The sequence below is a fragment of the Anser brachyrhynchus genome (assembly GCF_964034855.1).
Source record: "Anser brachyrhynchus genome assembly, chromosome: 3".
Taxonomy (NCBI): Eukaryota; Metazoa; Chordata; class Aves; order Anseriformes; family Anatidae; genus Anser; species Anser brachyrhynchus.
This window is the reverse complement of record NC_137696.1, coordinates 35,625,647-35,649,765: the sequence shown is the minus strand read 5'-3', so window position 1 is coordinate 35,649,765 and position 24,119 is coordinate 35,625,647. Positions and strand designations below refer to the sequence as shown.

At 39.6% G+C, this 24,119-nt stretch overlaps 1 long non-coding RNA gene across 1 annotated transcript; it reads left to right on the top strand.

Annotated features, from left to right (window-relative positions):
• The first annotated feature begins 1,143 nt into the window (after positions 1-1,143).
• LOC308192128 lies at positions 1,144-21,589 on the top strand. The gene is made up of 4 exons (XR_013948581.1): positions 1,144-2,770; positions 10,581-10,842; positions 16,179-16,318; positions 19,734-21,589. It is a non-coding gene; the product is annotated as an uncharacterized lncRNA (long non-coding RNA).
• Positions 21,590-24,119: the final 2,530 nt, after the last annotated feature.

Below are 24,119 nucleotides of genomic sequence, written 5' to 3'. Positions count from 1 at the left end.
GCATTGTTCACGCTCTTCATATTTAATCATTTCATTACTAATTAATATGGTCATTACCACAGTGCAAATGGAAAAGATGATTATTAAAGGTTAAAGTCATTGCTGCTCGTACCGTGCCTTGAATTGTTACATTTTTTTCCTAGGTATTTAATTAAACCGATAAGTAACAATGCAATTACATTTAATAATGTATGTGCAATCATATTTATTTGTCCCTCTGTGAGGCCAGTGACTGCCTACAACAATGAGAGAGAAATAAAGTCCATAGTGTTTTGTTTTCATTTTGCATGTCTATCTGCTTTCTGCTTCTCTCGTGCTGAGTCCGGCTAGAGGTGAAGCTCCAAAGAGCTCCACCTGATGAAAAGCCTGTGTTATATTTATGGGTCAAAAATATTGCTTATGTGTAGTGGCAGCCTACCTTAGGGACTGGGAATGTTCTTTTCATAGTTTTTCCTCCCAACTGTATCAACTATCAACTGAATTTCAGCTAAGATTTCAAAACTCTTTGAACTTATGAAAACTTACTGAATCAATGGCAAACGAAGGGGCTGCTGTATGTATCCTGCTTTGACAAGATTAACCATTGCAGAACTGACACCAAGTGACAATATGACAAATAAATTCACTCTTTTACTCTTTGGTTGCAGACAGCGCTCCAGGCCTGGTAATGCCTGCACCAAAGCTTGCCTTAGACCAAACCCAGTGGATTGGCTGCTAGCCCACTTCTAGCCATAGCTGAGGTCTAGATGGGCGACTCTATTTGTGCTACTCATTAGCCCAGATTCAAGTGCTTCTACTAGTAATGCAGCTAGGGTGCAGATGGGTAAACATGAAAAGCTAGCATTCATCACCATCTCACTCCCAAGGCTTTAAAGAAATGTCATGTGATAGCTGCTGGAAGCACAAACTAGTCCCCGTCTCCTTTCTAGAAGGGAGAGATACTGTGTATAACTCCTATACCTGAGCTGGAGATGTTTTGAGAACTCTGCAGACAAACAATAATGAAAGAAGAATGTCACAGAAGAACAAAGTGCACACACAGAGAACAAGTCTTGAGCCTATCCTAGAGCCACTATTCCACATAGAGACACAGGTCTCCTCTCTACAGTGCAAACACATTAAAAGCACAGTAAAGACGGAGCTAGGCAAAATAAAAAGGCCATGCTGATATGCGGGTGCATATTCAGTATGTACATTTTTGAGTATGGAATCAGAACTACATGGGGATGTGTCATAGATCTTGTACTGCTACCCCTAACAACGGTGCTTGGAGTTAAATGACTGGAAATAATCTTTTTTTTTTGTACACATAATGGCAAACATCACATCAGAGTTGGCCACAGAACAGTTAACAAGATTTTGATTGAATATTTATGCTACTAATTTGTACCTAGAGGAAATGTATTTGTAATTCATCTGAGTTAACACCGCAGTAGAGATCACAGATTGCAAATTTCTTTGCTTTTGTGCATTGAAGTGTTGAGATTCACAGCTATAATTACTATCATTTTCAAATTCTCTACAGTGTATGATGTAAGGAATTAAGGTATATAGGAGACCTGATCAGAATTCATAGGAGCTGATGGAAAGACTGTAACAATTTCCCCAGAGGCGTGGATCAAACACATCTTCTATTGCATGAGGACATTCTCCATGTAGAAAGCTCCATTTCTCCAGACACTTCGGTACTGGAAGAAACTTTGGAGGGCAAGGGCTGTGTCCCTACAGCACTCTCTAAGCAAACACTTTTGAATTTTTTTGGAGTGACTTGAGTTCCAGAAGATTGGAAATGGGCAAAGATAAACCCTACTTTATAAAGGTAAAACTAGTGAGATGCAAATTTTAACGCCTAGAGAAATGTTGGAACATCAATCTGTTGGCAAATATTTAAGGGATGACAAATAATCAGCAAGTCTTGATCATGAACAAGTGATATTAAACTACATCCTGTGACAGATAACAAGCATTTTAGATAGAAAAGAAGTAGATTCTGTATATCTTCACATCATGTTCGTTGCCTTCAACAACACACACATAAACAGAAACATCATCCTTTGATGGCTGTTATCACTGGATTACGATGTGCTTCCTGCTAACTACAACAGGGGTCTGAGAACAGAAATCACGTTTGGCTCCCTGAGACCCTAAGCAATTGTAACTTTTGACTATGTTATGCCTCAGTTCCTCCTCACCCCTATATTAAAATGAATTAAAGGGGATCCAGAGGCAGAAAACAACTAAAGTAAAAAGCCTGACTGCTTTGTCCTACATCAAAAACAAAACAAAACAAAACAAAAAAAACCACCTGTTTCTCATCTCCCCTTGCAAAGCCTGCTGCAGGCAATGCAGCACAGGTTGGTTTTAATTGTTCTTGCTGTCTGCCCTAAGACACGTGATGCCATTTTTCCAGCTGGAAGCAGAAGAATGATTGATAAAGAGATAAGCCAGGTTAATTGGTTTTATTTCAACAAACATCAATTAATTAAATTAAACACCAGAGGGAGGGCATCTGCTCACTGTAGTTCAGTCTGGAGTTCCTATTTTCTTCTCTCTGCTGATCATGAAAAGCCACAGGGCTCCTTGGAATATCTCCAGGAGTGGCAACCTAATAACGAAATTAGTCCCCATTTTGGAGTTGTCACATGGCCTGCATTATTAACCTTTTTGCAACTCAGCCAGCTAAAAGAGGCATTCAACATGGTTAGTCCTTCATGATTCTTCAGCTTGCTCAGCAGGAATCTAAAAATTAAAATCTCCTGGCAAGGAAACTGTGAGTAATCTTTCTCCTGCAGTTTGGCTTGCAGGGTTTTTGTTAATCTTCTTTTTAATTATGGACTACAGTCACAGAAGACATTTATTGTTAGCTTTGTTCCTTCCTCTACCTGCCAATACAAAACAAAGTTTGTAATTTTCTATGAAACATTATTTGTCATCACAACATGCTAGTTTGTCAAAACTGAAACTTACTTATATTTTTTTTTACATAAGCTTACTGATGGAACGCTTTCTCAAAGCAGAAAGGAAGCGATATCTTTCCTTCCTTCTCATATTACTTTGCTTTTTCTAAAGGTCTGGGTTTTGCCCTGATACAGTCAAAGTAGGTAAGTGAAAGACCAAAATGAATAGCGCTGTCATAGCTGATTTTTTGTAACAGTATGAAGACTCATCCTGTTCACAAAAGACTCAGACATGTATGAATGGATTTATCTAACTCTGTAAATACAATATACCATACGATCTATCATAAATTTAAAATCATAGAAAATGCAGAAGATACTCAAGAAATTATGTACTTGAAACAAATCCTCAAATTATCAAAGTACAAGCACCATCCCAGACAGACGCTGACCTACTGTCTTCCTAATCCAGTTCTTACAGCCTTTTCTCCAAGATCGTGACTCTCAGATCACTCTTACTGCTTTCTAGTTTTCCTCTAGTCAGTACACAGCTCTCCTAAAGCGTTACGCCAACAGCGTTAAAAGCCGACACACTGTGGTCCAGCCTAGAACTGTGCACACTGGGAGGATTACTTTGAACCTTTTGTGACATTCATGATTATGTATCTCTGTGTTGAATTTGCTGTTTTCACCTCATTGAGTTGTGCTAGATTACTTTCAGGTTGCCATTCCCTTTACACCAGCCAAGTACCAGTTATTCACCAGTTCATTTTTGAGTCACTAGCAGTTCTTACTGAAGCACATTAATTCATTCTCATCCTTATTAGGTTGTAAATTTATTTCAGCTATTTAATCTGATTTTTTTTTTTTAATCTTAAACCTGTCTTTCACTGTACTTCCACTATGTCTCTTCTCTAGACTGGAATTAAATACATGTGAAGTGGTGGGATTGTATTTCACATTGTTCAGTTCATTCGTGCTAGATAATCCAGACATAAGAAAACCAAAGTGGGTCCCACCTGATGTATCTTTTCCATTTTCTTGTGACCCACCGGTTATTACTCCCACCTGTTCAACAAATTTGCAGTTATTTTCTGTAGCCATGATTCTGTGTCTTTGGTTATATGACTTGTTTATGACTGCAGAATAAATACTGGGATGACCACCAACTTCTGCTAAAAGCATTTCCATCTGTTCACAACCCATCACCAAACCATTCCGTTCATGTGGTGAATGGTGCAGAGGTGTCTAAGCCTCTCCAGAATGTTCTTTTCAGCAGAACTTGAGGTTCTTTGCAACAGGAAATGGGTGATGCTTATTTATTTATTTTTACTTACAGATAATCCAACCCTCTCATTTTAGTTCATTAGGATAGTTCTGGATTAGTCACACATTTTGCATGATACTGTTTTTGAGTTCTGACTGGACAGTTTAAACTTTTTGAGAAAGAGAATGCTAAACAAACAAGAAAAAATAAAGTGAGCAAATAACTTCTGTCTGCTACTGCAATTTTAGATGATTTAAGATTGCTTTTCATCACATCACCAGCATTCAGCGTATTCATTCTTATGCTAATTTTCATATGAAATGATGAAACAGAAGCTGGTTGGTTTTTTTGTGTGTGATTTTTTAAAAAAGAATTTACCATTACTAGGGATGTGTTTAGGAGTAGCCAACAACTTCTACTATTTCCATAAAACACTCATTGTATATAGATTAAAAACATAAATCAATTACTACTTTTTGCAAGAATTCACTGCTAGTATACAAAATACATCAGTGAAATTAAAGCTGATCTTCTAGGTTTCCCGTGAAAAATTGTTGAGGGCTTTAAAATATTGCTATGATTTTCTGCAATTTCTCATATTATAGAAGCTTTGTGTTGAAATGGCTATTTTGAAAGTTTTTTAATTATTATTATTTTTTGTTAAAAGAAGAATTTATAAGGCCAAAAATTATATACCTGAATAGCACAAGTTCTGTGGAGGAGTAATATTCTGTTACTTAGAGTGCAAATTAAATATACTGACCTCTTCCCAAAGGGCTAATTTCACTTTATATTTCCTGCTTCCTTTGGGAGGAACTGCAAATGAAAAATCAAGAGCAAATTCCATTGGAGAAACGTGTCATGCGCATCTTTTTACTTTTTTCTTTTCTGCTATCTGAGCAAAACCCAGGAAGGTGTGCGAGTTTTATCAGCATCTTCTGCAGACCTTGAGACAGAGTATTGGTAGATAACGACTGAACTGGGTTGCTGTAGGAAACTCCCATTCAGTTCTCAGGGAGATGTAAGAGAACCTGTTAGGAAAAAAACTGTTGATCTGAGACTGCTATTCCATGTGCAGAGCTGTTGAGACTCAGCCCACGAATGCAGGACAAAGGAAGGTATCTCTGCATCGTGGCCTCCACTCATAAACCCCAGGCTGTGGAGCCAAACTCCATGTAGGAGGGTGTCGCTTGTTGTCAGCGGATCATAAGTGTTCACCTGGGCTCTTGTGGTAGGCTTTTCCACAGCTGCCAGGGCAATATTTGGCCATTACTGTTTTGTGATTTTGTTCCCACGTGGTTTTCCTCTTGGTCTTGCACCCTAAAGCCCAGATACTGATATTTTGGTGGATTCTCATGGGGTGCAATTACCACCAGCACAGGGAATCACCACTCCTACCCTGATCCTACACACCTTGTCCTATGGCTTTTAGTCTGTGTTAGGGAAACCCAAAACTTAGCAGATAGTGGTCACCTAGATACTCGGTCAGGATTACCCAATGAAATACATGCACAAAGGTTAATCAGTGTGCTGTTATGCTCCAGTCAGCATGAAGAGAATCAGTAATCAAAATAGCCCAGTAGGGTTGGAGCAAGCCATGATGGAAAGCACAAAGTGCTATGGGACAGGGATGGCGATAGATTGTCGCTTACCCTGCTTGTACTGGATGCTGGAAAGACTGCCTACAGGGAGACTGTCACCTGGGGCTCCAACAACTGGTTTTCTCAGCAGTCGGAAGGAAAATTCCAGTTTCAGTTGGAAGAAAAGAATGAGGAAAGGTGGCTTGTCGGTCTTCATTTTTTTTCCCCTGTTCCTCTCCCTCTTTCCCTCACTATCAGCTGCTAAAAACAAAGCTTTGTACATTTAAGCATGTCTCTACCCTCGTTAACAAAAGCTGTTAAGAGGATATGGTCCAGTATCAGGAATGTTTAAGGACAAAAAACTGATTTTTGTCTTCTCTGTCAAGGAAGAACCAGTAGAAATAAACCATTCACAAATGGTGGTCACTGGTATGTCATGCTAGTTAGTTTGTACTGTGTTAAAGGGATGACAGGCTCAGAATTGCCTTCCTGGTGGGTGATTTAAATAAATGCACTTTCCACTGGGAGGAAACAGTCAGGACTGGTAAAGCTTAAAGGTAGGTTGCTACAGACAAATCAAAATAAGAGCTCAGCTCAGAAGTCACTCACTGTATACTCACTCAATTGCAACCACTATGTAAGCATAATGCACGAGGGTTTTTAATCAGCTGAGATCCTGAAATAGAAAAGATAAAAGTGGCTGTTTTTGTTTTACTGATAATTTATTCTCATCATGCTGTAGTCTAAATGGCAATGACAAATTTAAACATGATGTTAAATAATGATTAATATTGGTGGTATTAGTAATGGGCCCATCAGTGGGACAAGCTGCTGGATGAATACTTTAGCTCAAATTGTTGAGATTATTTATTCATGCCCTTCTAATAAGACTTGCTGAGAGTGAGAAACATTGTATTTCCCTTGGTCGTTAAGGCATAGCTGTGTTTCAGCCTACGAGTGTTATCATGGCTTTCATAAAATACACAGAAGCTATTTCAACTATATCACTACAAGTTCCTGGGAGAATGTGATGATATGTTTATACTCAGAAAGATAAAAATCAAACGAACGTGTACAGTCATCCAGTAAAAGGAACATTGCGTGACTGCACCTTGTTTTTTCAAACACTTCATACAGGGAAAGAAAATAATACAGAGCCACTAATCTACCCTGAAGAGATTTGAAATATATACTGCATAAAAAGTGATTTCACAGATTTCAGAAATTGCAGCAAGAGATTAACAGTGCATGGTACAATGAAATGATTATATACCTCATGAAAGAGGGAAGTGAGCACAGTTGATAGACAGAATTGCAAAATGCAGGTACTGAAGTATCAAATAGATTATCTATCCCATCCTCCATCCTGACATGACTGTAAGATTATCCTCTGTGTGGAGGTGTTTTATCTAAACCCCACTTGGTGATGATGGGGTTTCAACATCAACCATTAGTAAATCACTGTATTTTTCCACTGGAAAAACATGGAGATACCCCTCTCATTTCTTTCAATATCACCTTCAGAAATTATTTCTTTTTTCCTATTGGTGGTTATTATCTCTCCCTCTCTTGCACTTTCTCATGCACGCCCTGTTCTCCTTTCTTTAAATCAAGTACTACTTGTTAAAAAGGCTGCTTTGGCAACTTGCTTTTGAATATTGACTTGATGATAGTGGTCCCATTGAAGTCAATGTTAAAGTTCCTGCTGACTTTTAAAGTGGAACTGAACTATATAAACGAGGAATAATCAGATTGATTTATAGGCCAATTTTCAGAAGAGTCCAGGGCCCCTAGCTGAACCATATTTTCATGAAAAGCACAGTGCTGCACTTTTCTGAGTTCTTGGTATAAGTGTTGTATTACTAATGACTGGATCTGGCACATTTTGTAAGATATAGCCATACCTGAAGCACATGAATGGGAGCTGATTTATTCTAAAAGAATGTCTGCAAGTGTTTTATAGGAAAGCCTGGCTGCTGAGCATATAGATATGTAAATTGTGCTGAGACTTGGCCTTGTGTTCTTGGTGAATTGAAAATGTGGCTGAGAAAATTTTTCAGGAAATGTAGCCATTAAAATGTCAACATGTCAGCATGGGGATATTGTCAGAGTGTAAAAAGGCACATGTTTACAGCACTGACAATATATAATATATGATATGGAAAATTACCATACCTTTATACTGATAGCTCAGTTAAGAACTAGGCTGCTTCCTTATTTCTGAATATCTTCCTAACTTGGATTTTCTTGCTTTGTCATGTCTCCGTGTTTTCAAGTACAAAGTAAATCAAAATAAAGTGGCCTTCAAAGAACTACCTGTCTTTACGTTCATCATGTCTCTTTAGTTATCATTAAAATAACAGCTCTAATCAAATGAGCAGCTTTTACATTCCTTAATGATCTTGAAGGATCAAGTTTCTGCTAGACACTAGACTATTTCTCACAGAGGTCTCTACAGAAGCAGGTACCTGTCAGGATACCTGTGGATATTCATTCTAAAAGTATCAGATTTGGTACTGACGCAATCAGAGTGCAACAGGACAATGAACGTGCATCAAGAAAGGAAAGAGACTGTCACTGCTCTTGCCTGCACATCATCCTCTCAAACAGAGTTGCTCATGCTGTCTTACTGAACAATTTAGACTTCCATTCCACGTGTGAATAACCTTGGGTGTTATTCTCTGAAGATAAGCCTGTGCAGACTACTAGCAGAAAGTCTTTAAAATTACAGGCATTCCTGGATCACCGAATCTGGCCTCGAGTTACCACTGATAATTTCATTACCTACCTTATCCATAACACAATTGAACTCCTTCTTAAAATTATTTCTTACCTTATTATTCCTGTGGAAAAGGTGTTTCAGAACCTCATTGGAAATGTTCTAATTTTGGCATCAGTTTACGTCCATTTTTTCCCTTTAATTTAAAATGTTATCTTCTTGTTTTAACAGAAATTGTTTATCTCCTTCCTGAGTATTTACTTCATGCATTTAGATCTTTTCTCACACTGTTGCAGAAAAGAAACCAAGGCTAGAAGAGGCTATGGCAGAGTGTTCAGTTCACCCTCCTGTTTCGTGAGGCTAAATGAGCTAATCTCATCTTGTCTTCCATAGTAGCTCTTTTCAGACCTGTCTTTGATTTCAGCTTCCATGAATGTATTTCAAAGACTGCCTCCCATGTCTATACAATGTAACGGTGTCTTGCAGTCCTAAAATGACTAAGTCATCCACTTCTTGGTCTTTCTCTTTTTTTTTCCCACCCCCCCCACACCAGCGTCTTGTTTACAGCAGAAACTCTGTTACTCTGAGGGTGTGGTGTACTGTGTGTGCTTTTTCATCTTCTACCTGAAACACCAGTTAATCACACCTCCTCTGTGATGACAATGCCTTCCAAATATAATGCAGTAAGACTGGATAGACTTAGTGGCTAGTGACAAAGCCTTCCAAGATCTTTGCTTAGATTTACTATTACTTCATTGGATATCTTGAGGCAAACAGGATGTGGCCTATTGTAAATCTCATTAATTTGCAGTTCTTTGTCAAGTGTTTTCAGACAATCTGGCGTGAATCTTGTAAACGTAAAGTGTTATTGAAAGGATATCAGCCAAGATCAGAGAGATTTTAATTTCCTCCTTCTTGAAGGATGAGATTCAAGAAGGTATAACAATAACTGAAACTACAACAATAGTTTTGTCACAGGAGGATGTAGAAGCAGATAGTATCAATGTGTTTGTCCTGGTTTCAGTTAGGATAGAGTTAATTTTCCTCCTAGTAGCTGGTAGGGTGCTATGTTTTGGATTAGGATGAGAGGAGCGCTGATAACATGCTGATGTTTTAATTGTTGCAGAGCAGTGCTTACACCAAGCCAAGGACTTTTCAGCTTCTCGCTCTGCCCTGCCAGCGGGCAGGCTGGGGGTGCAGCAGGAGCTGGGAGGGGACAGACCCAGGACAGCTGACCCGAACTGGCCAAAGGGGTATTCCATACCATCTGACGTCATGCTAAACAATACATAGGGGTGGCTGGCCGGGGTAGGGGGCCGGCTGCTCGGGGATAGGCTGGGCATCGGTCAGCGGGTGGTGAGCAATTGCATTGTGCATCACTTGTTTCTTACACATTATTATTATTAATACTATTATCATTATCACTATTATTATTATTATTGTTATTATTATATTCCTGTCTTAATAAACTGTCTTTATCTCAACTCACAGGCTTCAGTTTCCCATTTCTCTCCCCCATCCCAGAGAAGGAGGGGGGAGGGTGAGTGAACGGCTGTGTGGTGTTTAGCTTCTGATCGGGTTAAACCACAACAGTCCTTAATAAGATTAGACAAATTCATGGACCCCAGATCCATAAACACAAGCTGGAAATATAAATAGAATGGATTGTAGGAATAGCCCAAACTGTTTGCTCTCTCGAAATTTTGAGCAGTATATCTATCATTGTCTCTATATCAGGGTGTGCGTTTGGCTAAATGGACCAGTGGTCTGATTCAGTAGAGCTAGTCTTATGTTCTCAGATTGACTTGCAAAGCTACATGCTGTCAGTTATTCTTAAATTATTGTTAAAACTTGTCTCAGGCATGCCCATTTTTCAGTAAAGAACCGAGACTACAGATATTTTCTGTATTAAAAGGACCTAAAAAAACACACAAAAAAATCGCCAGATAATGTGAGATATTGTCTGTGGAATGGTATATGTATAGTTAACATACGGAAAACTATATGTGGAAAGAGAGGTATCCTCCTAGTCACGGTAAGTTGAGCACATTGCTCTGCCTTGCATGATTTTATTTTTTTTCTGATGGTTGGTTGGTTGATTACTTGTTCTCCTACAGATTTTTAGCGTGGCGATTTGTCACCATCTCTGCGACCAAGACACAGACTTTTCTGTCTTGAACTGCTGCTTTATCTACAGATTGGAAATCATTTTTTAGGAGCTGCCAAAAACTTGTTGTTTCTGAAGACAGTGAAAAAGTCAGTCATCCTCCTTGGAGGCAATATGTTTATGCAAAACTCTATCAGTGTTTTATTATCCATAAAATTGCCTGGTCCTGCATAATTCAGCAATACTTGACCAAATGACTTCCAGCAGCCAAGGTAGGTCTGATGCACCTGTTCTAACAGTGCTCCATAATATGAATCAAAAGATGCTCTGATCTCATTCACATATTCCTGTTCTATTATTAATACCAGCTTTCCTTTAGCACCATGAAGTAATTAACCTTTCACCTCCAAAATTTAAGGAGAAGGCTGCTGCTCCCAGCAAAGTGCACAAGCCCACTACGCCCATACATTTTTTAAATCTCATATAGGTATATAAAAATATACTGTGAGTGAAGTCAGGAAAAAATAAGAATTTCACTGAATATGGGAAATGAGATGCTATGACTCAATTAGATCATAGTGGGCACCTGCAGACATTTAGTAATATCAGAAACATCGATTCTAGTACCAAGTGTAAAAGTCATGGGTAATGGGTTTAAGTAAAAGGCTTACAAAGAAACAGTTTAAAATAAGGCAAAACAATTGTGAGTAAATTAAACACTGATCATGAAAAGACACTAATTAAGATGTACTAATGATATAAAACTTAATTGTTGCGCAATTTATGCACAATTACTCCTCAACAAATATTTAATTACATTCCCTTTAATACCTTAAAACAGCCTTTCTTCTCTCTCACACCCTGTGTCTCTTTATTTCTGGTCATTAGGTAGGAATATGTGAGCTGTTAATTGGCATAGAGTAAGAATGACAGGTATTAAGGGAATTCAATGCACTTATATTTTTAGGTTTTGGAAGTTAGAAAGGAAATGCTTTCCACTTGGATGACTTGAGGAGTGTGTAGTGTTTTCATAGACTAATTGTTTTAATTAATTGAGTTAATTAGTAGATATTTTCAAAGAGCTTTGAAGACACAAATTGCAGTGTAAGCACTGTGCTGGTGCTCTTATTTTTAGTGGGTGCTGCAGAAGCTAGGCTGACAAAACCTTCAGCAGAAGGTGTAATGGTTGAAGTGACCTGGACAGAAAATGAATTTTTTTACTTCAAGTCCTGTTAACTAAAATGAATGAAAATTGTTAGGTCTGTGTGTGAAATCCAGGAGCCTTCCAGAGGCAAGGCTGCTGCAGCTCTGTACCCCCCCAGCCAGGAAGGATTGAGGCTGAGCGTGGCTTCCCAGTAGGCACACACACAAACACATGTACACAACACGTATACAGCCAGCTGGACGCGCTTGTCAGCACAGATGGACACAGTGAGCACTTGAAAACATAAACAGCCCCATGGGCTTCATCCTGTTCCCCTCTCTGGCTGGTCAGGAGGAAGGTCCATGTGTGTAAAATATACATCTGTACATTTGTGACCATATGTACAATGTGAATCCCTCCAGCAGCTGGGCTTAGACAGTAGCTGGTCCCTCGATCCCAGTCACCGAAGCTTCTGGCATCTGGACGTAGGAGCTCCAGAGGTCCACAGCCCCACTCCAGCTGTAAAGACCTATTACTCATAGAAAAGCATGTCCCAGACCATGTGCGGCCCAGCTTGAAATTTGTTAGTGCTCATGTGCACACCTGCATTCTCTCCAGTTAACCACAGATGCAAGAGTCTCTGACCCTTGATCCCTTAGAACCACATAGACATGTGCATGCAGGACAGGAAAACAGAAAGGGAATTTAAGATAGGACACTCTGCACTAATCAGGTGCGGTGCATAGCCAGAAAAGCATGCTGGCCAGCAACCCATATACAGGCAACCAGCCCTTTTTATCCTTTTTTTCCCTGTTTTCCCATGCTTGATCCCAAATCACCTGGATTCTCCGTTTCCCCCGGTTTGGTTCTTCCCCTAAGCATCCCCTACTAAATCTTGTGCCATCCTGAAATGATACTTCCCTAACATCCTCTGTGTCTCGTAACCCTGAGCAGTGACTTCCCCTCTGTCTGAAAGGCTCTGCAGAGAGATGGGAGGGCACCCTTGACTCTTCTTGATGGGTGTCACCCCTAGACCACAAAGTTGAGTTTCTCCTGGGGCAGCCCTGGGAGGGGTCTTCCCCTCCCAGAGAGAGGGGAAGACCCTTCCTCTGAGAGAGTCATTTGGGTTGTCCAACCAAACCCACACAGCACCAAAATTCCTGCAGTATATAAAAAGCAATTTTTATGGAGAATATTGGAGAGAGTCCTAGACCAAGAGGTTCATGAAGTTTTCAGATGAGTCTGAGAACTCTTTGCTGGAAGGAACTTTCTGAAGGGCATCCAAATTATTAACCCATATGCAACGTGCCTGAACTCAGCTGAGCATTTCTCATGCTGCATCCAAGTGATTTTTCTTTCATGTTTTTATATGCATCATTATTAACGCATAAAGAAGCTAAATGATGCCCTTGGACTAGAAAACTTTTTCACTTTTAAGGACAGCAGATTGTTCAGGTTGGTCAGAAATATCTACTGCATCTACCACTTACACAGCTCAGCGGTTGAAGTCTGAGATCACTCCTTGCCAAAATCTGCTCTCCTCTGAAAGATTTGTAACCTGCAAGAAATAATATGGAGAATCAGAGGCCAGTTTGTACTTTGGAGTTTGCATTTATTGGTCTCTTAGTTGTCATGCACGTTGAAGAATTCAGAGCTAAATTACAGAAACGACCTTCAGGAGAAGACTAAAAAATTAGGCATCATGGTAGAGATGCTCACTTTGACCTTTAGGAATGAAAGTATGTATGCACAGCAGGTATTGGGTCCTACTGTACAAAAGTGAATTGCAGTCTTGAAGAACAACAATATTTATATGCTATTTTAATACAGAGAGAATAACAATTTAATATTTTTATTTTAACACAAAAAAAGTTTTTCTTTAGTACTACTGTTAAAAAACTTCCCAGATATGCTAAACAATATTTGCTTGCATATATTTTATATATATACATCTATCCATATATACTTATATATCGATAAAACAGAGAGAGAGTGTATTCTTATTTTTTCCAAGAGCAAGAGAATAAGCTTTTATCTATAACTGCTACTTTAAAATCAAGTAAGAAAGATGAAAAGAAGGAAAAATCTCCTCCTCATGTGGGAGAAAGCATAGTTTACACATAGCAAAGAAAATCAGAAAAGGCAGAAGAAGCAGCAGACTTTGGGAATCTGCTCTTCCAGCAGGGGAATTCAAACAGGTGGTGTATGATCTTGAAAATTAAGATTTTTTTTTTTCCCTGCAAGGCAGAGTTTTGCATTGTTAATACATCTATTCCTATGTAGACCCAAGCTTTGCCTATTTACCCCTGGAGCAATAATTACAGAGTATGGTCCTATAATTTTAACATTCCAACTGTCCTGAAGGAGCTTAGTGGAGGCCTTGGAGGGGACTTAATGTTATTCAAAAGAATTAATCCAGCAGTGCAGCAAATGCCCTACAGAATGAATTTTTAATGGAATTTTCAAAGGTCTAAGTGTCCTGTAGATAGCTTTGAAAATCTCTATCCTAAGGTCTGTGGTGCTGGGCAGAAAATAGTCCTTGTAATACACGCTTTCCTGGGAGAGCAGGTGGCTTGTACCAGGTGAGAATTAAATTGTGTAATTTTGATATTGCATTAGCTATTTTGCAAAGCAGTTCCATTTGAGAAAGTAAAATATCACACCAAATCACAGTGAAATATTTCATCCATATTTTTGCATCTTAGCTCCTGAATATGATGCATACCAAGAGTGGAAATTGGTAGCTGGTTTATTGTAACTCCAGCTCAGAAGCGTGTTAAGTGGGCAAACCTCTCAGTCATTTTGTACATTAGCAGCCTGTCAGGAGGCTGCGGGGTCTTTTTCTCTGTGAGAAGGTTGCTCATGAAAATGTATCACTGACCTCTGTTCCAGGAGATGCCCAGGCCCTACAGAATATAATGGTTATATATATTTGCACAAGGTATGAGAGTACAGGGCAGATAGCTGGAGAAGACAGCCTCTGTCAATAGCTAGGGGAACTGAAATGGGGTTGGAAATGAAGAAGAACAAGAACAGAATCAAAGGAGGATTTTTAAGTCAGACCCTGGGGATAGGATTACTCTGGACAAATGTAAACGTTAGCAATGTAGACTTCTATAGCTGGACTTCTCATTGTAGTTAATCTCCACGGTCACTTGTGCCCAATGGCTGTCAGGGGAGCAGAGGGTGACCATTTTCAGTGCAGCTGTCTGTCGTGCAGATGTTGAGCATTAAATGAGTTGAATGCTGCTCTACGTGCCTAATTTGAGTCTCTGTAAAACTCAGATGGCTGGTTTTGGGGGAGAGATATGACATGCAGAATTTCAAAATAGCAAAGCACATAAAATAAAGCACACAGGAGGAAGTACAGAACATCTAGAGATGTTCATCATGCCCATCTCTCAGGGCATGAGAGGACCATGGACTGAGACTGATTAAAGATATGCTTTTTCATGAACAGTAAGGCCACTTTTGTTCCACATTTAGCTTCAAGTCTTTGCTGAGGTGCATTCACTTTTGCTTCTCCAGTCTCCCTATATTCAGAGCTTTATTAAACTTCTTTGCAGTGGCAGCCAGGAAACAAACTGACTAAATAGACCCCAGAAGTAATTTCTGTCTAGACTCAGCTAGTTTTGGAAAAAACATGCATCTAGCTCTGCTCACAGTAATGTTTCTCTTCATCTTGAAGGTGACAAAGAGCCAGAAGAAAAAATTATAGGTTTTCTATCAGCTGTTCTAAAAACATTCAATATTGTCAGCAAACTGTGACTTTCCATGTTTAGTTTTGTGTTTATTTTGGAAACAGGAGAAGAGGATGAGGTGGTGGGGCTAGAAAGGCTTGTCTATAAGACAATTTCAGCTGCTGGTTTCGATGGTGCATTTTGAGAAAAGAACATGTTGCAAAGCAAACTTCATCATTTTGTGAAAGAAAATGTTTCTAAGAATGGCGGTTAGGAACAATTATTTTGTTTTTTCCCTATCTTTAAAGTTCACAGAAAGTTGTTCTCTCTCCACACATGGCTCTTTAAAAGCTTTACCTTGTGTGCTTCGAAGTGTACTCTAAATATTTAACCACTAGATTTTGGAAGGAAATGTTTTCTTGGTAGCGAGACATCTTCTTTTCTTCATATTGTAAGTAGATGATGATGAAACATGAGGGGAAGCTTGGTTTTAAAATACACAGAATTGCTGCAGAAGGGCTTACTTGTTCTTGTGAAAATACACCCTTTTTTAAAATTCACTGGCCATTTAGGTTACGTTGTTTTGTGTAGTTATGTTAACCTGAAATTGCTTCAGGTTCAGTTCAGTGCTATAAGATTCTGTGTGTAAACTGTAAAACATAAGACTGAAAATTTATTGTTACGCATAAAGGTAAAACAAGTTACAAAAATGAAAAAGAGAATTCGAAAGGATGCTTATCAGAAGCCAAAGAAAATCACTGAATATTCCCAACATTCTTCACAGACTTCTCCCCATCAGTGCTACAAATCCCAATTATAACTTCCTTCCCGAGCAAGAGCCTGTAACTATGCTGCGTTATACCTTCTACAAGCAAAAAGGAGCTTTAGACAGCATGGAAACCAGTACAGTGTTGGCATATTCAGGTACGTAGTATATCTGAAGCTTAAGTCGTCTGACTATAAGGATTGATGGAATCAGCAAAGTCCTGGATACAAATAAAATGAATTGAAATGAAGAAATTCTTCAGGGGTAGGGATAGGGATGAAATAGAGCCATGAATAAATTTAACTGTAGCAGGGTAAGTCTGATCAGCTATTGAGCCACAAGATACCATTGATATAAGAAATGCATATGGATAGTTAATATTATATTTATACGAGTTCCTAACTTTCACAGTGAAAGTGCTTTGGAGGAAATTTGCATTAAATAGCATTAAAATGAAGCCAGCTCTGTGTGGAACCCTGCATCGGTGCAGTACAAGTGGTGAGAGGCAATGGCTCAGTGCTGAAGCTGAAGGAATAAGCAGAAAATCACACCGGTTGCTTTTAAAACCTTGACAATAATATTTTTAAAGGTAACATTAACTATTATAGCTCCTTTACAGGAAAAAAAAAAAAAAAACTTTATAAGAAGGAGAATTAAACATCAACCTGCTAAAACTCTTTCCTGATTAAGCTCAAAATCAAAGAAGGAAGCCCCTGAATAATAAAGTTGTTAATAATATCCCATACTCTTTAGAATGCAGTATACTCACTGGCATCAGTAAGTTATGCAGGAGGAACTTGGCTCTTCATTGATAATATCCATACAGCCAAGGCAATTGTAGTTAATAATGAGAAATTGCTGGCCCTTTTCCAGTAAAACCCTTAGGGGAGGTGGAGTTCATCTTCTTTATGCATGCAAGAAATGACCTTTCAAATGGAAACTCGTGTGGCGTTTGTTAATTGCTTTTGCACTTGCTCCTAAAAGGAGAGACTAAATAGTTTGCTCATTGCACATTCTGCATATACGATGTCCATCTGCATCTGGTCGTTCGCAGGAGTGATTTCTGGCTGGATTTAAAACCAGAGTGACATTCTTCTTATGGGGGAGACTGATTGCCAAGCCATGGAAAGTTCCTACCTGAATCTGAAAGGGAGGGACGCCATGGCAGATGAAAAGGGTAAAGGTAGAAAGTCAGGTTTCTCTGCTTAAGTCTTCTATTATCCATGGTAAATCAGCATAAGCAACTTAATTGTGAAGTTTTCATTTCTGAAAACAGGATAATAGTACTCTCACATAGAGAAGGTACACTGTGAGGCTCCATCAGTTGTTTACTAAGGGCTTAGTTAGCACTATTTAGAAGGCAGGCTTGAATTCCCGATGGCTGCTAAGTAGTCACATTTTCATTAGTCCCTTTGTGGTCTGTTCATGGTAGTCACTTGTTCTCTAACAGTATTTATATGGTGCAGAGATATAACCCTTCCTTGACTTGTTTTATTCATCTTGTCTCATTTTGGGTGGATTTCTTTTCTATTCACAATTTTTCTTAGCATATCCATGCACTTAATAATTCAGCTTAATAATTTAGCAGAAATATGTCATCATCTCTTACAAATCTTTGGAAAGAAGATGTTACCTTAGTTGGGATTTCATACAATTTTAATTTCAGTCAGTTTTTGGAAGTATTCTGTTGTGCAGAATCCTCCTTTGCACAAGATCAAGCGATAACTGCAATAATGAGGGTAAATACAATAGCATCACCAGTGCTCATTCATATTGACTACTGTTTCTTGTTTGCCATCAATGCAAATTTTTGCACAGCTAGACACAGTAAAGCTTTAACTGAAACAAGTTCAGCCTGGGGAGCGTCTTAGTGGGCCCCAGTGCATGGCCCTTGGGGGCTCCCTGAGCAGCCTCCTGTGGGTCAGGCAGCTGAGCAGGCAGCTCTGAGCTCTGGATTTCAGGAACTGCAGAGGGAATGACACAGTGTGTGCACAGACACTGGGTAGACCTGCTGATACTCTTCAGTGGGACCAGTGTGGTAGACTGCTTGTTTTTTTTAAATATAGACAAAGTGGGCAATGTGGCAATGGATTATGGGTGTGAAGATTGCCTGGGTTTACAGGATCCCATTGTCCATGCAAGGATGCAGCAGCTACGAAAGGAAAAACAATCTGGATAATATCAAAGCAGCAACAGTAGCTGCATCAGTCATGTTACCAGCAAAGTATGGGGATAATTGTTCTGATGCATAATTCCTTGGTGGATGGAGATGATCAGGGAAGCTGTCAGAAAACATTTTCTGAAAAAAACAGTGGCTGATTTCCTGGTGGATAAGCAATTGGTTTCAACACAGCTGCAGTGGTCTTATTTTATATCACTCTATCCATTTCATTTGGATCCAGAGGGAAAAGGACTGAGACTGTTGTGTTCAGAAGTAATCACTGCTTTGGAAGGTCAAGCTCACAAACAGCATTTTCAAAAAGAAACTACAAAAGTCCAGGGATGCTCTGTACAATTCCTTGATTTTTTTTTTTTTTTTATTCTTAGATAAAAATATTTAGGTAGGATAAACTGAAAACAAATTAGGACAGTGCTAGAAGCATGCCTTACAGCCTAAGTTGCATAAAAGATTTCTGGTATACCAGAGTTGGGCTTAGTTATAAGCAAGAATGGGGTTATCATCTGCAGCAGGGTGCTGAACCTCTTTGGCACAGAGAAGGTGTCAGACTTGTTCTGGAAATTGCCACACGGCTGTGAACTGTCCTCTCCTCCGTGATAAATGCTCTAGCCCTTCTTCCCTTGCAAAATGAGATGTGCATCACTGCTGAGATAATTTATGTCACACACACTTGACGATGGTTTGATCTGGGCCATCTGCCATGTCTCTATTTCATAGTTGTTATAGTCACTGGTAATGGACTCTTGTCTCCAGATAAGGGTTTTGGAGTTGGAGACACAGTGAGGTCTGATTGTCACCACTGTCAGGCCATATGGTCTGAGCCGATGCCTGAAAGAACTTATGCTTTATAGAAGCTGATGCTCCTGAAGGTGCCATGGCAGTGACGGAGGAGAACAAAATGAGGTGTTCTAAAGCGCCTTCTTTGCTGTGACTACAGTTTTTCTTATATGGTTTCATCCTCCTCTTTATTTGATGATCAGAAATTAATTTCACACTTTAATGCTCACTTAGTTCTGTGCTTAGCATCTCTCTGTATAAGGAAAAAAATAATCAAATAAGAAAAAGGCACTTTTTAACTCCCCCTGAGATGGGCCTACTTGTCACCTCCTCCTACTATGATCTTCAGAGGCAATAAAAATTAACACCAGAGATCAACAGCATGATATGAATGGAAGGCACTGCATATGCACAATGCCTACAAAATAGGACTTTAATTTCAAAATAGGTGTTATCTAAACAATAAGGGAGAATTCACTTAATTTTGGTCTTGTACTGCCCACCATGCCTCTTCCACACTTTTCAGCACAAATTATGGCTTTTCCTTTGCTCTTCAGTGGGCTGGCTAGGGATACTGAAGATTACAGGACCACGTTTGTTTGTTTCTTTTTCTGTAGGACATGGATTCTTTTCAGTGATTTGCATTTGAAATGCCAACGGCCAAAAGATTTCTTATCCTAATCCAATGGAGGAAAAACAACAGAACACAACTGGCAAGTGCTGGGCTTTGGAACAAATGATGAATAATTCCTGTTACTCTTAGGGCTACAAGACCTTAACGCAGCCCAAGATATGGCATCAAACAACACTTAAATTCAGTCCCAAGGATGCATGCAGCAGCTGTCTAACAGCAGAAAGGGAGAACTGAAATATTACATCTGACATTTTCAAAGTTGGTGGAGACAAGGATGTTTAGTACATCCTAGTTTAGGAAATACAACTGTTTTGGGTTAGACCTTTTTATCTTTTGTACATCACTCATATCTGCAGCAGCTGATGCATGTGAGAAGGGTGTCAGTATGGCTTACCTCTTCCTGGAATAACACCTTCCCAAGTGCCAATAAACTTTAACTTAAGGACTTGCTAAATTAAAGATGGTGTCTAGACCATGATGGTTAATAGTTCCCAAGTGACCTGGTTTGATAAATTTGTCCATTGCTTTTTGAACATTTCTTTATCCTCTATGATATCTTGCAGCAGTATATTCTGCAAGTTTGTTTAGTTTATTTTGAGGTACGTGAAAAGGTCCTTCTTTTGTTTGTATTAATTCTGCTGGTCTGGTATTTTATTGGGTGGACCCTATTTCTTTTGCTACATAAGTTACTGAATAATTATCCTTAATTCATCACTGTCATTATTGTTGCAGACTTACTAGTGAAGACATTTGAAAGATATGTCCATTTGTAGGTCTGAAAGATGACAAAACCAAATTCTGCTCTAAGTGGGTACTGAGCACCTCACTGGGCAGCAGTGGATGTGTGAATTACACAAACACATGGAGACTGGACTCAGGCTTGGAAGCACCTCATGTCAGGCATTTAGAGAATATTATCATGATGACTCATTTCCTCAGGAACAAGCATCATAGCTTTGCTTTTCAATACCGACTCTTTCTGTGTCCCCAAATGTTGCACTGATTTTTGTGGCTTTGCTGAGGCAGTTATTGAAAAACTCTTATAAAAGTGTTGAAAATCTGGTGATACCCAATCATCTCAAGGATAGAATTAGAACTTGGACACAGATGCTGACTAACAATGGAAATCACACAAATAATGGTTTTAAACTTATAAGCTAGAGGCAGGTACCTCATTTATTTTCCTTTCACCTTACCATTACAGCCTCAGAGCAGATTTGCTGCCATTTGCCTTGATGCCTGTTTTGAAATCAAAATATGCTCCTCAAGAAAAAATAAAAAATAAAAAAAAAAAAATCAAAACCTGGAAAGTTACAGGCTCAAAAAGGAAACTGAGTTCTCCATTTTGTGGATACAGATTCCAAACACAGTCAAGATGTTATAGGCCCGGTTTTCTGGCTGACTGCAAACAGGGTGCCAGGTCCCTGTCCTTGCACACTTTCAACTATAGTGTCTTGATTCAGCTTGTTTCTGCTCAATAAGTATTAATAGAAAAAAAAATATGTTACTGCCATACATCCAAAGGAAAAATCACTCATTTCATAGAATCATCTAGGTTGGAAAATACCTTCAAAGTCCAACCATCAACCCAACCTACCTAGTCCCATCACTAAACCATGTCCCTTAGTGCAACATGCACACATCTGTTAAGTACCTTCAGGGATGGGGACTTCACCACTTTCCTAGGCAGCCCATTCCAATGCTTGACTACCCTCTCCATGAAGAAATTCATTCTAATGTCCAATATAAATTTCCCCTGGAGCAACCTGGGACCATTTCCTTGCATTCCGTCACCTGAGAAAAAGAGATCAACACCCACCATGCTGCTACATCCTTTCAGATGGTTGTAGAGAGCAATGAGGTCTCCCCTCAGCCACTTTGATCCAAGTAAAGAGTCAGTGACTCGGAGGAAATTGTAAAAAAAAAAAAGAATATTATTTACTCCCCCTCCTCTGCAGAAAAGATGACCCCAATGAGCCCTGTAGGGCAAATTTTCCAGTAAGTATTCTCTGTGTGTCTTGCCAGTGCCCGCCCTTCTCAATATTGTCTCTGTTACCTGCTAGGCAATAGTTCTTATGGAAGACAAACCCCCTATCCTGCTGACTTCTAAATTGCTCCTTCTACCCATGTGCAAGAACTGGGCTCAAGGCCTCTCTTCTTGCTGACAGCCCGTTCTGTGCCTGGAGGACATAATATCCACTCTGCAGACTGTGTGGAGATATGAAGCTGTAAGGAAGAGTAAGAATAGGCAGGATAAACTCTGCATAGCTTTGCATGCTTAGAGCGAACACCATTGTATGAACAATCATTTCTGCAGCAACAGCAGCACATTTCCTAGGGGAAACCTGCAAGGTTTGAAAGGCTTCCCTCTCATCCTGGTATCGATGCCCTTTTATTGATTCCTTCATCTTTGCCACTGCTCTGAGCTACTTCACATGCAGCACAAAGCCAAATCATTCTCTTCAGCTATATTTCTTGGACAAAGGACCCTGTTTCAGATTGGCTGATTTAGATACTAATGCAAGCTGAAAGAAAGTGGGAAGAAGTTCTGCTTTTTAAAATTTCATTTATTTATTTTAATTTCCATAAGGTAAAACTATCATCCAGAGACTCCCTATACTTAGGGAGATTCCTTATACCTGGTTTAATAATGGCATTATTATGGGCTCACAGCACCCCAGAAATAGAGTAGACCTCTTCCACAAAAGGGATGTGATTGAAAATATCTCTTCAGAAACCATAATGGATAGTAAAGTTTGTAAACATTAGCCTGTAAACGGTGAAAGCAGCTCTTCCCTCTGACTCGGAGAAAGCAAACCAGACATTATCTTGGTCTTTTAAATTACAGTCAATTTTGTGAGCTTATATAATAGCATGAATGAAGGGGACAGAACTGTTTCCCTATATATGAGTTACAGAGGATTTATTCTCCATTAATTTGGCTAACAGTAAACACATACACTGACTTCTGGCAGTTCAAAAACATTAAACTGTTCCTTTTTCAGGCCCCATTGTATTAAAATGGGAAAACCCAGAAAGTGAGCTTGGGTTAGTTTTCAGTAGATCACATGCTGCTTCCTAGCACTGTTTGTTAGCCATACCTAACTGTCCATTTCTGGGTACATTACTTGTCTTCCTGCTTGTGGAGTTTCAAACCCCATTCTCAGTTCATGTACCCTCTGTGTGTCCCTTTGGCTTAGACCTGGCAATTAAGCAGAGCACTGCTTAGGCTGCAGAAACCTGCTAATGTGATCTTCAGCCTTCAGCAGTAATTCCTGGGCCGGGTGAAAGGAGGGCCAGGCAAGCCTCCCATTTGTTGTAATAAACTGTGTGTGAAAGTCCTCCAGAGGAACCAGCGCTGCAAGTGATTCATGGAGCAGCACTAATTGTACTGGCTACTCGCTGATAAGTTGCACTCTTGCTGAGAGATTAGGCCATAAATCACTGTGGGAAGGTCTTTTGTTTGATGTAATCAGGCCTGTCTGTTTTGGCAACATCCCACTACCTTTTATTTTATTCCTTTTTTAATGAATCTCACCAAAGGAAAGAACCACAGTTGCATGTCTTCTCTCATTCCCCCCTCCAACCTATGCTTTGTCTTTAGTCCAGCTCCCGGTTTTTTTCCCTTTCAAGTCCTCTCAAGTGCTAGCTTCCAGTAAGTGGACAGCTGTGCCCTTCAATGACATATATCACCCACGGTCTTCAAAGCCTTTTACAAACATCCAAGAATTAATGCTCTAAACACTTCTGCTTGCCTTATTTTGTGGGTGGAGAAACTAGAATACACATGGCTCAGCAGGCAATACCCAAACTCAGGACCCTGCAGCATCTTACACCCCTGTCTGTGATGTGCTGGTAGATTATGCAGATTGGGCTACTGTACAGCTGCCTTGGATGCTGACTATCACAGGGCTATGGCAGAATTAGCCTTGCAGTTCTTTACAATTCACCCTGTACTACTTTGTCCACGCGTTGCATTTGTTTATGTAGTGCCCAGAGGCTGAAGAGGCAAAGCTGTCTCATAGGTGAGTGCTATGGCTTAAGCTGAGCACCACACAGCTGTTTGCTCACTCCCCCAAGTTTTTTTTTTTTTTTTTTTGGGGGGGGGGGGTGAGGGGGAATGAGGGATCAGAAAAAGGTAAAACTTGTGGGTTGGGATAAAGACTGTTTAAAAGAACAGAAAAGAAATGGAATAATTATAATAATAATAATATACAAAACAAGTGATACGCAATGCAATAACTCACCACCAGCTGACTAATGCCCAGCCAGTCTCCAAGCACCAGCAGCAATCCCCCCACCCAGTTTCATTGCTGAGCATGATGTCACCTGGTATGGGACATCCCTTTGGCCAGTTTGGGTTAGCTGT